We start from the raw sequence: 17,646 nt of genomic DNA, 5'->3' as shown, positions 1-17,646 counted from the left end.
TAGATAAGTAATTTTAAAATTTTTCTTTTTTTTCCCCAGTTTCGCAATCACTCACAAGATTTGCCAATGCTGTTGAAGGGTTTTAAAAATAAAGCCTACTATAAATGCTAAGTTTTAGTATCATAGAGTGCTCTCTTTTACATAGTCACAGGGCGCTACTCTTTTACAAAGTGTACCAGTTAGAGTTTGGTTTTGTATTTTGTCCTGTATGGTATTGTTCATTTTCATGGGTGATTATCTCTTTTCTTCACTTGAGCCAAAACATTCCTCATAGTACCACTTTTGCCAGATTATTCACTGGACAGCAATTCCTATGAGATAGTAAGAGCCCATAACCTCATTTGAAATGGTAGTATTAGAACTATTTTGGAGAATGTCAGGCAATGGAAAACCTTTAAAGGAGGATTTCTCATCAAGGTCTACAAAGCTACTGAGAACTCTGGGTGACAAGATGCATGTTTCACTGGGAGAGGTCAGGGATAACAACTGAGTTCACACAGAATGGATCTCTAAGGCAAATCACCAACATACAGAGGGACCAGCAACATGTCTGTGCTCCTCCTATACTACATTCTGTGCTATGTGCCTGTGCTTGATGTTGCTTAATACTTCATCTTGCAGTTATTAGAGTCTGTGGGTCCACTACCTAGCATTTCTAATAACACATTGGTAGAGCCTATTCTGCGAAGGGTTATAGGAAGTCCTGTTAACACCAAAATTTTTGCCAGTGCTTGGAAGAATAACTGGCCTTGTAAGAGAATGGAGCGTTCTGGTTTGAAGTCACAGTTTCTCTGTCCTGACAACCAGAAGAGTAAGATGTACAGAATCCTTCTTTCTTCATAAGTTCCTTCCTCACATGCATGTTACTTACATTCAGTTATAGTAAGAGGCATTATAAATTCCAAACCTACACCTTCTTTAATGACCATCCAGGAGAACTGTGATGTTATTAGGAAATGTGTTCTGAGGCTGATATGCAGACCCAGCAACAAAATGCACTTCTGTCATAGTATCTCCTTATTCAGGCAGAGCAAGCCTTCCAAATATCTGTACTATAGCATATGCTCATTTTGCACATCACTATTAGAGCAAAAAAATGTTGAGAAAATGCTATTTAGGAAGGATGCTCAGACAAGTCACATATATTTTCTCATTTGAAAAAGAGAATACTCACTCAGGAACAGGAAGTCTACCATCACAACTACTATATTTAGAGGCTCATGATTGCTTTGCTTTGTTTTGCTTTGCTTTGCTTCTTGGCATCCAATAGCTTTATTTCAATTATGCTTAGTGGGATATTTTCCAGACAGGATATAGCAAACACCATGTAAAATGGTTCCGAATTTATACAAATTATTGCTTTTCACATTTATTTCCTTGTGGTGGTCCATATTAGAATTTTGCAAGCACAAAATTAGAGTGTGCAGGAACTCTGTAAAGGGGTCCATTTTACTAAGTACCTAAAAGCTCAGGCTCAGAAAAGTACTCCCGAGCAAAGAAGTGGCCCTACATTCAAGGAGAGATGGGTATCATTTGGAAGTCATTTGCTAGCTGAAGAGATAAGAGGAAGAGAACATCTGTTGACTATTGGGAGGCTTTCCAAGCAAAACAGGAGTTGCGGTTGATCATTAGGACATGCCTACGAATCCAAGGACAGTAATAACTGTGTATAGAAGCATACAAAACAAATACTACACATAGTTTTCAAAGGATGACCTTCAAACTAGCACAGTTGGAATTTTTCTGTCATCCTAATTATACATAAAGGCTGATTATCTACCCCTGGTTTGAGTGAAGAAATGAGATGGAGAGTAAACCAATTTTTCTTAAATAATTTATATATACACAGAAGAAAACTATTTGTCAGCTGTTCCTCAGCCTTCCAGAATATTTATATCAGAACTAGGAGATAAAAACTGGGTAGACAGAAAAAAATATGCACTTGTATTTTAGATATTAAAAATTGGCTTTATGACAATCTGTGATCAAGTAAGATTGAAGTCTCTCCTAGCCTGTCAAATACAATATTCACAGACTTCTTTTCTTGACTTTCAGAGTATACATTCTGGCATATATTCATACAGAAAATGACTGAAATTCCATTCTGGGGTGCTCCTGTGCCTTCACTGACATATCACTGACATACGTCATACATTGATATATTATTTCAAGTTCCATTTTCATCTCCTCTTCTGAAAGCCACAAAAATCCCAAATGCTTGGCTTAAGCATAACTCAAACTAGAATGTGACGGAATGACTTTAACTCATGTTGTATCTAGTATGACGGTGGTACTGTGTTAGTGAGAGAAATGCTTCAGAGATTAGTGGCTTGAGCTTTACAGATTTAGTGGCAAGGATATGAGTTAATCCCACTGGTTTTCTTACCAGTATCACTATGATGTTGTGAGCAAAAAACACAGTAATATAAAGATCTTACTCAGCATGTGCCTCAACTTTTTTTGTTATATTTGACATGTTTTAACTAATGAGGGGACCCTGTGGTTCTCTCATGCAGATCTTGAGGCTATATTCAGTCTGTGGATGGACAAACCTTATTCTCATTAGTCCTGTTTGAAATTACTGTGAAAGACTGATTTAGGCCCTGCTCTTACTTACCTTGTTAACTCTCAGAAGATGAATTTATTTGTGGAGCATGGCGCCTCTCACAAGAGAAATAATATGAGTTAAGATTTTCTTTGATTGGTGATACCAGACAACAGCCATCTCAACCTATAAATGCTGTAACTTCTACAGGAAAAGGTGGGATTTGAAAGAAGATCCAACATTTTAGTTTTCTTTCCATAACATCATATATTAAAAAGTTTAAAAAAGCAGGCAGAATTTTGTTTTATTTTAAAGAAATATATCTGTAATTAAACAGTGGAATATGTTACTAACTGGTAGCTCACCATCCAGCATGTGCAAAGTTTATATTCTTATAAAGCAGTTATGCATAGAGCCTTGATTAAAAATTCTTTTAGACAGGCAAATAAAGTATCATTAAATATCAGGAACTTTCTATCGTCATAATCATAACAACATAGGTGATCAGGTAACCATTCATAGGAAGGGCTTCAGGATAGCTTTTTGCATTTCTGTATTTCTAGGCTAGAAAGCCCAGAAGGGAATCACTCTGAAATGGGCTGATAAACTTCCTGGGTCAGTCTATGAATTGTTCTGAATATATATCCTGGCATAAATGAGATGTGGCATGGTAGAACCAGCTCTTTCAGAATAAATCAAAGCTGCCAGAACAGTGGAATGATACCTATAGTTGCAGAACATGTACAGCAGGGCATTTCCCCCTCACTGTCACATGAACAGACCTCACCACGGCTGTGATGAAGTTGGCCTTTGCACTGAGATAATAGCTTAATGTCCTTGAATCCATAATATTTTCTCTGCTAAAATTTTGAGCAAGATTCTTAATTATTGCCAGCTGTAAGTTTTGCTATGGTTGTTTGTTACTAATATCTTGAAAATCCTGCTATGACTGATGATTCAGCTTAATCAAAAGACAGTTATTGGATGTTAAGAGCCTTCCCTGGGGTAAATTCTCCACCAGTAGTCACAACAGAGAAGACAGCAACTAATGACATCGCTATGTCGCAGCTAATCCATTTTCCTTATAAGCTAGGAAAGGTCAGAAGCAATGAGAACTGAGGGAAAGGAGAATAAAGTCAAGGAACACACTCTTCATCTGTTGAATGAAGAAACTGGAAAGGTTTTTCTGAGATCAGATGAAATCAAGATAATGCATGTATATACATAAATATATAAAAACATATATATATTCTTTCTACTCATCCTGTGTTGTGTTCATGAATTGTAAGTCTGAAGAATGAAAGAAATGCTTCAAATCTCCTTAAAGAAATCTTAGTAATTGCCAGAAGTGTGATAAGTACTTGTGTCTTTTAGGAAATAACTCAGGGCTATTGGGGCTAGTTTTAATATTTGGATAAATGTTTTGGTCAAAGAAGGTTAGTTCACCTATTCCTTCACCATACTGTTCAGCTCTCTTATGGGTAACAACTACCACAAAAGATTACAATATGGCTAGAATTAGTGTTAGTTACCTACTTAAATGGAGTTAATTTAAAATAAAGACAGTGCTTAGTGTTCAAAGAGTTAAAGGAAAAGGAATGTTAATGAGGCATTGTGAAACAATTTAGAAATTGTTTCCTAAATTCTTTTTTATCTTTATGGAAAATTACTCAAAGTACACTGAAAACTTCTGCAACTAAAAAAAATCCCAAACTCATGGAATACTGAGAAAAATTACAGTATGAAATATAAACATTAGAATGGATTAAATAAACTAGATTAAACTCCCAGGGTCGGATAATAAAATAATGAAACCTCAGAATTAGGAAATGGGTAGCTGGCACATCTGTTTATCCTACCTCTCTATCCATCTCACTATTAGAAAAGTCTGTTGCTGTATTTCGACACTCCACTTGTGGTCCCAGATGGCATCAGGAGATGCAGAAGCACAAGAAAATGAAAGAAGGAGACTTTGTTAAATAAACCAATGCTTCTTTTTAAGGATTTGTGATAGACTAGGTCAATCTAATTTGGCATACCAGTTCGCCCACCCAACTGCTGTTGTCTCCAGAAGACAGAATGAGTATCTTATAACTTTTCATGAAATCTTAAAAAAAAAAAAATAGGGGGAAAAAGGAAATGAAATACAATTTCCCCTGAGCTTTAATAGTGTTAAGGTTTATCACAAACCAGCAAGAGCTGAGAAATATGGCTTTAGTTTTGACATTCCTTAATTCATGTATCTTCTGGAGCTCTCTGGTATTTCTTATTGGTAATGCTAAAGTCTGTATATGAAATTAAGTTCCTAACTAACTGAAAGGAATTTTGATGAGTTAAGGATTCCTACTTTCACTTTAGAGGTCCTTTTCCAAATAAAGCCCACAAAACAAAATGCACCCAAACCCCATTCTTTCTGGATCTGTTAGTACATTCTGGTGGTCTTGGACTGATTCCTAATTCTTCTCTCATTTCTTCATTCCACCAGCCATTGCAGAAGTACCCCAAATTAGCAAAGCTGGAAGTCTTAGAGCATTCTTAATGTAAATCAAGAGGAATGATCAAAACACCGCAACCTTCAGTGGCAGAAGACTATAAATTGCTGCATGTAATAACATGTCAGTATCACTGGATTTTGTACAGGATTGCTTTCGTCAAAGAAGGCTACACATAGGGCCTCATTCTTTGCTTACTCAGTTGTATCACAATGTGTTGAAAATAATTCTGTTAAAATCAGTAGTGTATGTCAATGCAAATGAGAACACATAATTAGATCGTACACTTGAGAAAGGCAAACTGCAGAATAGATTTTTTAACATTAATCTTCCCTATATTTGATAACTGTTCCTAAATATGTTAAGAGTAGTAAGATATTTTGCTGATTTTCTTTCCCATCTGGCAACAGCAGGCTCCAGAAACTCATTGTTACTATGACTCTTTAAATGATCCTCTCATGATATGCTCAGGGTGTCTCAGGAGATAGGTACTTCTAGTTTCATAACTAGGTTTTCATCTGAAATTCTCTGCTGAAATTTTTGAGAGTCAAAAGCTTTTCTAAACTACCTTTGACTATGAATTGCCAATGCCATTGCTACTTGCAATTGCTAAATGATGTCGGTGAAAGCCTTTGGTAGTTTCTCTTGTTCTGTTACAAAAGTATTGCCTTTCACTGTAATACTCATGTCATATCATGGAGTATAGTATGGCCTACGGAGTCTGGGTTTGTATACACCACTGTTACCCCAGCTGGAATTCAGCACTGCTGACTCTGGGTTATTGCACTATTCACCTCGGGCCTTTGTGACTGGAAAGTCACCGAGGAAAGTCACTGGAAAGTCACCACAGACCTTTGTGACTGGAAACAAAGGATCTCTGGTTCTGGAAACTGAATTTCCCTTTGCTGGGAAGTGTGACTTCAATTTCTTCTATAACAACTGAACATATATGTATATCTGCAGTAGAGAAATGGATACAGATAAGAGACCTTTATGGTGTTTTGGGTTTGCAGAACCTCTAGAACTTTTTCTGAGTTTTACAATCCATTCAATTGCTGAATTTTGCCAAGTCTTTTCCCCCTTAATCTAATTTTCTTGTTAAGCCAATGTATTTGTAACTGGATGGGAATCATGTGTTATTTAAATAATAATGACTCTTGTCTGAAAGTAATTTCTGCCCTGTTTGTGGAAGAACTGTGGGCACAAAAACAAAACCTGTGGCAGCTTAGGATTTTGGTCAAAATCCTGAATGGAATGAACTGAGGGGATGTAAAACCTCAAAATATTGTTTGTTGTAACTCCTTGTTCTGTTCTAAATATAGAACTCACATTATTAAGGGGTCCAAGCTCTGGCACAAGTAGTTTTCTCCTTCATTTTAATGTTTGTCTGTATTAGACAGAAGCAGTGGCAATGAACTTTTGATCCTTATAGCAATATTTATAAATCTCCAAGTGGCATCGAGGTTGATATCGGCCAAATAATTTCAGGACTGGTAAAAAAATGTTGTTGCTTCCTAGATATACATAGATGTATCATAAGAACATGACAACTTGAATGCATTGTGTGTTGTCTCTCATGAAGGAGATCTGGAACGTTACAGCCCTGAAAGATTAACCCTACAGTTGCCTTCATATCAAGAGAAAAGCACTGAGATTCATTGGACAATGAAAATGGAATGTGCCTAATAGCATGCACTCTCTGTATATCAGTACCTTGTCTGGCTCCAAAATGTTTTATTTAAATATTTGCAGTAAAATATTTCTTCATAATATATTTGTATGTATGTGTATATATACATACATACATATACATAAAGGCATATATCAGATTACTGGGAAAAAATCATGTTTATACAGACTTCTCTAATTTTCCCTGAAACATTTTTTTCTTTCTTCCTGTCCAGGTTCAGAACTATCTCTGAAATATCATCAAAGAAATAAAGGAAATGGCTAAAATTCCATTAAAGCAAGGTAAATATTGCTTTTAAACATTGGATTAGAGTAAATCTAGATTTCACAGCCTACAGAGCTAGGGATTCAACACTCCACAGCACTACCTCAATTCCCAGAAAGAATGATTGTAAGCAGAAATACAATATTCTGCCAGAAAATAGCTAGTTCCGACTTATTAGATTCCAGTCCTGGCAGAGACTGAGGCAAGGAGACAGTACAGGAAGCATTCAGAGTTCTTTGTAAGTGTGGCTCAACATTTTTTAAATATGCTACTTCCAAAGGAAATGGAGATGATGGGACTGTAGCAACTGAGCTGCAGGTGCAATGAAGGGAGACCCTCTTGTAAACGGTAATTATTTCTTCTCTCCTGTTGAAAGGATAAGCTCAGTGTGAGCACAAGTATTTCATTCTCCTCTCCAACACCTAAGATTTGAAGCATTTGTACAATTTACAGTGTGAAATAATCACGTCTATTTTTATATTAACTACTATATATGGGATGCATACAGTATGTTCTCTTCATGTGCAGTCCACACAGTTTCAGTCATCATTAAACAACTTCTGCCTCAATCAGAATTTTAGATCAAAAGCCTCTAAGGTTATTGAAGTTGCTACTCAGTGCCATGGTCTAGGCTGTCTCTTGTGCTAAGGAGTTTTACAGTGCTCATTAAGAGGAGATTATTGTCTACATGCATGGAGTAGATGATTCAGACCTGAAAATAAAATGCAGTGTATTGGTTATGAAAGTTGGTTTAAAATTTTTTCTCAAGGGAAAACTGGTGTTTTATTTTCTCTTTATGTTAACTAAACAACATCTTTGCAAAAAGCTTCTCTGTTTAGTGAAAGCCAAGAAAAACATTCTGTAATTTCGTTCGTGTCACATGGGACCTGTAGTTCAGGTATTTCACCTTCCTCTTATTTTCTCTCAGTTACGTCTCCCAGCCAAACAACATCTACTCCTTCTATTTTTCAGTATAAATGCTTGTCCTCTATTCTCTGGATAGTTCTACCAGTTACAATATACTTACTGTTCTAGTTTAGCAGATTAGATTCTGTACTGGTCAGCCATAACTAAAATACTGAATACCATTGAAAGGCTGTTTACATGGCTTAAAGAAGTTTAATTCAATCCAGTTAGAAGTATCCACAGTCTTATAAACTGTGTAGACAGTCTTCCAATGGTATTTAGCATTTTAGAACAGAACGTTTCCCACCATAGTGAACATTTCTCATGGTAGTTCTAGCAGAAGGCAAAGGATTGGATCAGCTCTGGAGAATTAATTAAACTCCTTTCTATGCTATAACTGTATGAGAAGGAAAAAAGACCTCCAGCCATAACAGTCAAGGTATTAATGCAAGCATGCTCTGGTGATTGGGTAATTTGAGACTCTCCAGTTAATGCTATCTGGGAGTGAGCAGGGTCCTCTTACTGTTCCCCCTTTCCTTGTCAGCAGCTATCCCTGGAACTGTTTTAGTGGACACAACATTACATGATCATCACATGATCATTTACACACATCAGAAGGATCTTAAACAAATAGTGTTTACTTTGGCAAGTGTCCTGCTTTTCAGACTTATCAAGGAAATTTGCTAATGATGTTGATGGCAACCTCCAGGCAAGTCTGTCCCATTTTTTAGTGCACCCAGTCTGACTAATATCCTAAAATTGGTCATTCATTGGTTTTGACTGAATGTGGAACACAGTTCTTCCAGCAGACTGAAATGTAAATCTTGGAGTGTAAATAACAAGTGGGTGCATACACACAGTAAATTCATGAAGAAGATATTTTCAAAAATCCATATAGACTTTAAATTCACATTTCCATAGTTTCTTTTTCTCCTCAGTGTTTATTTCATGGGGTCGGATTATATTTCAAGTCACAGTAACCATCAGTGGGAAAAAATGATAAAATAATCACACAGGCATTGTAGAAGTAGAATATCTTTCCTCAAAAGAAATTGACTGATGTCCATCCTACAGTTGGTTGTGAATTTTTCTGTGGAATTTTTTTATCAGAAAATGTAAAAATCAAATACTTTGCAGAAATGCTACTTTCAGGGAGCTTTAATTTCAAAAGACACTTAAAAAAGAGCATAGCTATAATGTCATGTTGATCTACTGAGTTTTTAGTGAGGAGAATGGCTGGATAAACATTTTTTTCTAATGTTAGTAATATGCTATTAGAGGTATGAGATGCATCTGCGATGTAATCTTCATGAAATAATCATATTCTTTTCCTCAGCAATAAAATTAATGCTAAAATATTTGGTCTTGCCAGTCAAAGCAACAGAAAATAAAATAAGGAGTCTACAGAAAAACACAAGGCTCTTTAGTTTTTCTTGGATCATGCGGAAGGATGTGACTTTTAAAATTGCAGCTCTGCTACTTCATCTATCAGATTCATTTCAACAATGTTTTCCATTTCCTTCTGTTGAAAACCTTTGAAATTATGGTATTTAATACTAATCTTCATCTCAGTACACTGTTTATTCAAGACATTTGATGTGAATGAAAGAATTTGGGTCTCTTTTTCAAAGGTTGTAGTATTTTCACAGTCCAGGTATAGCCTTCCTAAAGTGCCCTGTTAGTTTATTTTTGTTAATGTCATAAATCCTTTAAAAAATTGCTTTAAGACTTGTTCATAACACTAGATTAAAGGCTGTGGGCTGATACCGTCTGTTTATTCTCACTCCACATGCATTTAGTGTGGGATGCTACCTGCTCCCTATCTCCACCTTATTGAAATGGACACTGTTATAGACAGGAATTCATTTCCCACAACTGTTTTGCCTCTGGTCTCTTTATCAAGTCTGCAATGCAACAACAACCACCACCACACTAATCTGAATATTTACAAATAGCCATTATTTAGGAATTAGGAGAATGCCAGATGAATATCGCTTCATTTTTTTCTTCCAGGATTCCAAAAAATGGTATTATTTTCATAATCCCATTGTTAGCAGAGCAAGCCAAGGATACTGGGAGTTGCTCAAAATGGTTTACTGAGCCAATGACAAAGTGAAAAATAGGCCTCTAATTCCTTGCAGTAGTCACCTTCCTGTCTGACAGTCACTGAAAGGCAACTGTTTCAATTATTACTAGCCTGGACTGGATTTGATGTAGTTCACATGAAATGGTAGACCCAGTATCCCATTAGGCAGTTTTGCTGATAGCTAAGACATATAAAATCTGGATGACTGCTGATATGTTTTTGCTATTTTAATTTCTTGATTTTGCAGTCACACTTGAGCAATACAGCAATCTGTCCCTTCCAAGATACTATTTCTGTGGCTGATGCACTTACTCTCAAGTAAAGAGACCAGAGACTGAAACTTGTCTTTGGCCCCGAGTTTGTGTGACGTCAGCCTGAGCATGGAAATGCTTTTAGAATTTGCATTGCCAAAGTGGGAATAACGTTTCACTGCCTCATTTTCTCTGTTTTAGAGCATTACTTATCAAGCCACTACAGCTCTTTCTGTGTGGTTTGCTATAGGTTTGCTACACAGTGACGATGGTACTGATTAGAATGATAGTAGTAGTAGTACTTTGGTGCATTGACATATTTTTCAGTCTTGCAGTGGCATTCTCACAGTTTTACCCATTAGTTGAAGAGAAAATTGTGTATGCTTGTATTTTAACATACTGATAACGCCTGGTAGTCCTTGTTTAAGCTCCTGTCTCCCCTGAAACCTATGAAACAGCTATGAGCTGTTGGCTCGCAGAAATGGTGCACTTCCACCTCTGCCCTTTGCGCGGCCGCCGCTCGGAATGGCTGCCAGTCGCTCCCGCGTCCTGCAGACACCTACTAAACCCGTCAGGGCAGGGGCGAGCCGGCGCGGGCACGATGTCAGTGCCAACGGACGCCGGGAGGTGGCCCCCGCACACAGCGAAAGCTGCCGCGCGCGCTGACGTAGCGGCGACGCGGCACCAACCGCCTGCCCGGGGGCCGGTCGCAGCGCTGGGTGCGCGGCAGCGCGGGAGCCGGGCTGACCGGGGGGAGGCCGCCCCGGCACCCCCGCCGCACCCCGGCATCCCCTGCCCCGCCGCCCGGTGCCCCGCCGCCCCCGCGCCGTTCATGGGCCCCGTCCTGGGTGACGCTGTCAACGGTCACCGGGAGCAGCAACGTGGCGGTTGCTGGCAGCTTCTGAAAAATCACTTGGGCTGTTGGTTCAGATTGCACAACGGCCTGAATTATTTTTCGAATATTTTTTCTGTAAAGCCTTCCAGTGGAAATCCATCAAGTGTAGTTTAAAATGTTGCTAAAATAAATGCTGAAGAAAATTTTAAACCCCTCTCCTTTCACTCTACCTCCCAAGTAACAAATGAGAAACACATGAAAGAAATCAACTTAATGATCCATTTGCTGCAGCAACATAATACTCTTAATTAAAAGCATTTCTCCTTTCCCCTGTTTTCAGGTGCATACCCCTCACTGTTTATCTCTCTCTGCTGTTACTTGTTGTATGTTTTTGATTCAAGTTACTTGGATTTGCCACATCTCAGGTAACTCAGCTTGTGAAACATTATCAGATCTTACCTGCAACTAAGATAATTTAAAAATTGTTCAAGTGTAAATTTTAAAGGATGGGAGAGAAGACTGTGTCTTTGCAAGTGAAGCTCCAGGCACAGTAACATTCCTGCACTGATACATGCATTTATTCTTAAAGGTATGTATCAACCATTAAAAGTGGTATTCATTTAAATCTAAATATGACTGATACTTCCATTGGTGCTGAGAGTTCTTCTACATTTTTTTTTAATGCTGCAGATTTTTTTAATATCTTATTGAGAAATTACATTAGTAAAGCAAATCACAACATGGTATTTTCAATACCTTGGAACTGAAATTTTCTAGGAAGACTTGAATCTGTAAGGGAAAAAATCCCTTGGGCAATAGCAATATTCTGACAAATGCAAGAACTTGACATTCAAATATTATACTTTGCCTCCACCCCTAAAAAACTCATGACCTGTTTTATTCAAATCATTTTTTCTTTTTAAAGGCAGTTTTCTTTAGCAATGTACCAAATAATAGGTATGTAGTCATGGGAAGCTATGGAGCAAAGAAACCTGTTTTTCTAAGCTTTAAAAATATTTGTTTGCTTCTGGGCAAAGTTAGTTCTGACTGGAAATACCATCTTCCATTTTGGAAATAGTGGTACAAGAGGTTTATTGCTGAGACATTAGAGGGAGAGAGAGGGAGATCTTGCTGTCTGAAGCAAATTTTGGGGTTCTCCTCCACAATATTTACACAATATTTATTTATTTATTTGACCTAATCTGGCCTTATTCAGTGCAGTTCCTCCTGGTCTGTGCCACTGCAGTGGAAATGAGAATCAGATACTCCATGTCTGTTTCTGTTTTTTCACATGGGGAAAATGAACACTGGGTCTTGCCTGGAACTAAAAGCAAACAACTAAACTGCAGTCCATGTGTTTAACAGTGTAGCAAAGGCATCTCTCCAGTAGGCCTGACTTGCCTGCTGTGGAGGTGATACAGGTTAATCAATACCCTTTGCAGGTACTTTTTAAAATGCACAGTTTCGGAAGTAAAGAGCTATCAGTTACTTCAATGCACCTCCAATCAACATTGCGTTTCCAATTTATCTTAGTGATCAGCTTTAAAAACATCGTGTTTTCTGTGGTTCTGTCTCAGATGCACAAAGGCAGCAGCATTGGCATGCATGCGTACCATAGCAGGGATTGTGGCTTTTTCCAATGACTAGGTTATGTCATGGTTATAGTTCTAGATGTTAATATATAGAATAAATGATAGGCCCTGAAGTAAAGGCCTGTAAGCATTGCACACTGAGAGGATCTAATGACATCATAATTAACCAGAACAGCAAGGCTCAAAAACTTTCTGTTGTCACCAGAACATCCTCTAATTGCATCTTTGTCCATGGCCTCTTCCTGTTTCACTTTTTTCCCATTCAGAGAGCCAGTTAGCAATTTCAGTAGCAAACAGGTTGCTAGCTGAGGAGTATAATCTGATAGCTAAAAACTGTAGCTATCAGCATTTGTATTTTACAGATTCTTTATTGTTATCAAAGTCAAATATACTTGACTGAATGTGACAGTTCTGTCAAAAGGGAATTAATGCTCAGCATGGGTTTTATGTCTAACCCACTTCTATTGACTTCCACAAAAGTCAGGGGTAGGTAAAAAAGGCTGTTCGGAGCTATTTAGCTGCCTCAACACTGTAATGATTCTCTTTTGCAAAGAGACGATGACTACATTTGGAAGGTATTCCAGGACTTAGTATGCGCCTTGCCTTCTGCACAGTAAGACCTTACTCTGCATGCCCTCTGCAGGAAAGGGAAAACTGGGATGGGACATGGCCAGACTGGTAGATGTGCTGGGGTGAAGAGTCATCTTAGGGTTATAGGACATTGGAGCAGTTCTGTTACAGGATGCTGGCTCCCTGGATTTGGCCTTTAATAAGTATGTCTAAACAACTGTATGATGACTTCTAGCTCATTTGTGTTCATAATATTATAAATAAGTCCTTTGATCTGTGCTTCCAACTGAAATTACTTATTTTAGAGAGATCTTTGGAGAAAATTTCTGATTCCACTATTACCTTGTTTCAATTTTTGTCCTTCTCCTATCTTGTCAAACTTGAAGATACATATCAAATGCTCTGCAATAGTATTATTAATTCATTCTATGCTTTTAGCAACTTTCAACAACAAAATCTGTGAGCAAATGTTGCCCCCCATGTTCTCAATAGACTTACGTTTAGTACCTTAAAACACCAAAAAAGAACAGCGAAGAATTAGGTCTTGTAATCCAGTGATTCTTAAACTGAAGTTGGGTGGAGCATCTCTAAAAATAGCAATGAGTTTTTAGAGATATTGCTGATTCCAAGGCTGTGTTCCTCATTTAAGTCCAAGGCACATGGCTGTAGTGGTAATATCACTAGTATTGGCATAAGCTTTTTAAGCAGACCAACTCTTGGAGTTGTTTTAGCCCAATAAATTTAAGCGTGTTTGCTTTTCTCCTTCACCTGCATCAAAATTCGATGGCACAAAGGAACCTATTGAATGATAAATATGTTTAAGAACAAAATCTCAAGGTTTTAGCAGGCAGATTTTTTTTTTTAATTCACCTTCCTTTATTCCATCACACACACGGGCACACAAACCTCCCTAGCAATCTGAGTATAATTAGCAGCATACATCCTTTGCCCTCTGCATTATGATTCATGTGAAAAGGAGACTGAAAAGAAAATCTTCGCACAGAACAAAGCCGTGAGTGACACTGTCAAAACACATTAAGAATTCTCAGTGTGAAAGGGCATGTGGGAGCTGTTATATGCACTCTGCCAAAGAATGGATTGCATGTGTGAAAAGGCAAAGACTATGTTTGTGTAATGGTAGTATAAATGTACAGCACTTGATGTTTGCTCTTGGTTCCTAATTATCTGTTGCCAGTTTATCCCAAACCTTCCACTTTTGTGTTGTGAATATGATAAAGGTGGTACTCAAATTAAGCAAAATGCAATAAGCAAGCCACAAACTCTTGTGGCAACAGCCTTGTTTCTTTTAAAGGTCATTGCAATAGAGGGGCTAGGTGTGGTCAGGAGAGATGGGGTTTCAAGGAAATCTTCAAGGTGCAAGTGAATCACTTTGATATAAACTCCCATTTATTTTAATTCAGTTGTTTAGATAGGAAGAACTGAACTGCACTCTTGGGACACTGAACCAGCTACCACAGAGCTCCTTCCTGTGTCTGATATTTTGCAATATTTTATTGTCAGGACGCAGATTTGGTGAAATGTGGGATGGCTCAGGGTGCTTTCTCTTTTCTCTCTTATTAGCAATGACAGCTGGAGTGGAAGTGCTCCCACCTTGTAAAGAAGTCTTACTGCACAGTGGGATAATCCTTCTAAACCAGTGAGGATTGTGTCTGCACCCTTGTTAGCTTTCTTTGTTTATACAAGATCAGGCCTTGTAAGGTTCCCCCCCCCCCATTAGAAAGCATTGAAATTATGCAGAAGTATATAGTTTCGTTAAAGACAGCACAGGTATGTTTTAACCCAGAAAAATAAGGAATTTGTACTATGATGTGCAAAACATTTCATTAATCCTCTCCAAAAATATTACAGAATGAAAGTTATTTCATTTATCATTACAAGTATTCCTGGCAATTACCATGACTAGCATTATGTTCATTTTACGGATGAATAAAGCAAAAAGCTTTAGGTGATTTCTCCAACTGGAAATTGAGAACAAGCTCTGACTTTTATTCTATGTCTTTAAGCTGCACACCTATAGATTAATCTTTGTAAAGATACGATATATATTGTGTTTCGTATTCTCTGGGAGGATAAGAGTAGGTTTTTTTTTTTTTTTAATGCTAATCAGACAGATGAAATTTTTTGGTGAATCACTTTACTGTGATTCACCAGGTTTGCCTGGTAATGATATGGACAGCTGTCTTAATCCAGTAGTGGTTACGATAATCACTTAAAATACATGGGGATTCTGAGGTTGATGGTCACTAAGGTTGAGGTCATTTTTGTGGAATCATGAAATTATTTGGTTTGGAGAAAGACATCTAGTCCAATCTCCTACTCAAAGGAGAAGGTGTCAACATTGAATTCATTGAATTTATTTTGTGTAAAATAATAATTAAATCAGGGACTACACTATAGGTTTCCTTACAGGTTAGAAAGTGTTGGGGGGGGGGGTTGTTTGTTTTTTCTCCCTCCAACTAGGTCAATACGTAAATCTTTCTACGGAGAGAACAATTTCAACAGAAGAGCAAATGCATCCTATAGTATAATGCATTACAGCATACTGGTTAAAGTCAGCCTCCTGGGGAATAAGAGAATGGAAGAGGATTCATGTTTTCTTTATTCTAAGTGAGTGCTTCAATTGTACATTAGGTAAAAGAGAATTTTAGCCTATTTCTAATTTTATGCTTTTGTTGCCTTGCTCTTATTACTAGTATTTGAAAATGCAACATTTTGGAAACACTGAATCAGTGTTTTTTTTCCAGTCCCAAATGTTTTGTTCGCCTTAAATAAAACTTTTCAACTTTCATTTCTGATTAAAAACAAGCTTTTGTTTCCTTTGCAATTTATTTATTTAAGACTTTCCAGTTATCCCAGCTTTTGTTTTTTTTCTAAGAGGTTCTGGTTTAAAACTGTGTTGCTGTGTTTCAAGTCTATTTTTATTGTATGATTTGTAGGGGTTTTGGTGAGAGAGCTCTGGCCTTTGCTTTAGTATTCTTTAATCTTGAATTTTACTTTTACAAAATTAGCAAAATTATAATTTTATTATTAATTAGCCTTCATGCTTAAATAATATATGGTCTGTTTGTGCCTCTGGATATCTTCTAACTCATTCTCTCCAAGTCTAAGTAGGTAGCAATTCCCTCTTGCAAAGCTTTTCTAAGCTTATTAGTAAGGCCAGTTCTTAACACCAGAAATCTCCCTGTAACTTAAAGGGGCTTGACTTGTTTCCTGCCCAATGGGCAGCCTTTTACTTCTGTGAGGCCCCATTTGCTCTTTTTGAATCAGGCTATGGCTTTGCACATTAGACACTAATCTCRGTTAGGAATTCTGGCAAGTGTTTTCTGAAAATCCAAATGTACAGTATCCAGAGCATTCCCCATGTTTGTATTGGCAGGCACAAGCTTAAACAATTCCAACAAGCAAGTGAGGTGTGCCCTTCCCTTCCTGAGACCATGGTGGCTATCCTTAACTCAAGTTGTGGTTTACTGACCATTCTTTCATTTGCTCTTTTAAAACCATTTCTAAGACACCCTGCAACCAATGCAAAACTGCAGAAATTAGTTTATAATTTCCTGATGTACTGTATCTATAGGTCCTAAAAATGGCCTCGCTTTGGCCACTTGCCACACTTTCAGGAGTTCTTTTCGGTCACTGTTCTTTGAGGTTCAGTCTAAAAAGCCATCATTTCTTATCAGAGTTTCTGAGGCATTAACTTTTACCAGGATTTGCTACCTGCAGCTGATAAATTGTAAGAGCTGCAATTCAAGAATCTGGGCCTATGAAATGTCAGTGGAAAGACAAAAATTTAAACACTAACTGGTTTTTCACTGGATGGTTAATGAAAATTGATGCTTTTTCGGAGAGTGGTGTGTCCCAGATTATGCAATTTCAGTTAGTTCCTTGCTCCATTGAAATCAGTGAGATTTTTGCTTTCATAATTAAAGAATTCATGCAACTGAAAATGAGAATTTTAACAATGAAAAATTGTTCAGAGCAAACACCAGTAGTAACAGGGTCTTTGAGCCGTTCCTCTTTCGCATCTGGTCATTATTTAAAAAAAAAAAAAATCATAAACCCTGTAAAGCTCCTTTCCTAAGCTCAAAGCTAATTAAAAATACATGTTTTGGAGAAATGAACGTGGTAGGAAAGGAGGTAGAGACCTACTTAGCAATTATTGAGTGATAGAGAGGACTGCTGAACATGTCATTTTGACACTTTGGTAATCTCTTAAATAATTCCCCTGTTCTTCTTTTATAAAATTCTTTTTAGGGAAGGCCTAAGCATAGAAGAATAGGTTACATGCTATTAAGCTTGAACTGATATAAGGTGAACACTGAAGTATCTCCTTAAAAATGCACTTTTAAATTTCTGTATTAAAACTGAATACTATCCTTTTTTGTTTGCTAAGGGTG

The sequence above is a fragment of the Apteryx rowi genome, unplaced genomic scaffold, assembly GCF_003343035.1.
Source record: "Apteryx rowi isolate R43461 unplaced genomic scaffold, aptRow1 scaffold_424, whole genome shotgun sequence".
In the NCBI taxonomy this organism is placed as follows: domain Eukaryota; kingdom Metazoa; phylum Chordata; class Aves; order Apterygiformes; family Apterygidae; genus Apteryx; species Apteryx rowi.
Note: the sequence above shows the minus strand (reverse complement) of the source record.